The following is a 1,060-nucleotide window of genomic DNA, read 5'->3' as shown; positions in this document are numbered from 1 at the left end:
GGCAAGTCAGGTCATCAAACATCATACTCACATGATGATGTGTGAGAATTGGCGCGACATAAAGGGCGCCATCATTAGACACGAACAGTCGAGGCTAGTCTTATTTCAAGACGTTGCAAGTATGGTGTAGGCTTCTGAATGGTAGATTAGGCTGTGTCCAAATCATTTGCATACGTCTGCATAATTACATCGTGCATTTTTTCATTTTTCTCATAAATGAACAAATTATTTTCAACCGTCACCAAGTGGTTCTGACAAATCCTTATTCCTTCCATGCTTGTACTGATGACCATCATAATAACATTGACAGTAAAGTTGGAACACAATGCTGAGAACGAGAAGAAATGCACTAAGCCATACTTTGACCTTTAACTGAGTAAGCAGATTAAAAGGGGATTTATGATGTTGTCAAATATCTTTTCCCTGTCCTCCTCCATTCCATAAGTCCAGTAAAGAGTCACGTAATATAAAATTCACGCCTGAAAATAATATGTGACCATTGTGTAATGTTACTCTACCTTTTTGATGAAAAGATTTCACAAAGGAAAACCTTAGAACATCAACTTCAGAACCGTTTTGTTTATCTCGGGACCAACAAGGGATGCAATTCAAGATCCTACATCTGACTGCACATGTAAAGAGATCTCTCATCAACTTACAAGAGCCAAGAGTGGTACATAACATATGCTCACTGGTTCCCTGGAGCTGGTGCCACAAAAATTGCACAATCAATTTCAACAGAATGTGCACAAAACCAAGATGTCTTTGTGTAAAAGCAGAGAGCGATGCTCTGTGAGGAATAGGGTAGACCTTAATAATAAGTGCATACCTGCACCACAGAAAAGGTGCAGTGCTGTTCCGTAATTCTCCAGTGATTATCAATGGTGATGTAATCATACGTGGAGTCTCACCTCTACATGTCCTCCTACTGGGCCCGTCGAAATGCGACTACACTACCAATATTATGTACTGTCAAAATAAAATAAGATAAAATACTTGCAACGCTTTCCCGTTCATACATAATGGCTATTATAAACTTCACAAATACTCCCAAGGGACC

This window comes from Acanthaster planci, linkage group LG11 (assembly GCF_054643075.1).
Source record: "Acanthaster planci isolate LZ-2023a linkage group LG11, COTS_SCS, whole genome shotgun sequence".
Lineage (NCBI taxonomy): Eukaryota > Metazoa > Echinodermata > Asteroidea > Valvatida > Acanthasteridae > Acanthaster > Acanthaster planci.
The sequence above is the reverse complement of the archived record's forward strand: the minus strand, read 5'-3'. Positions refer to the sequence as shown.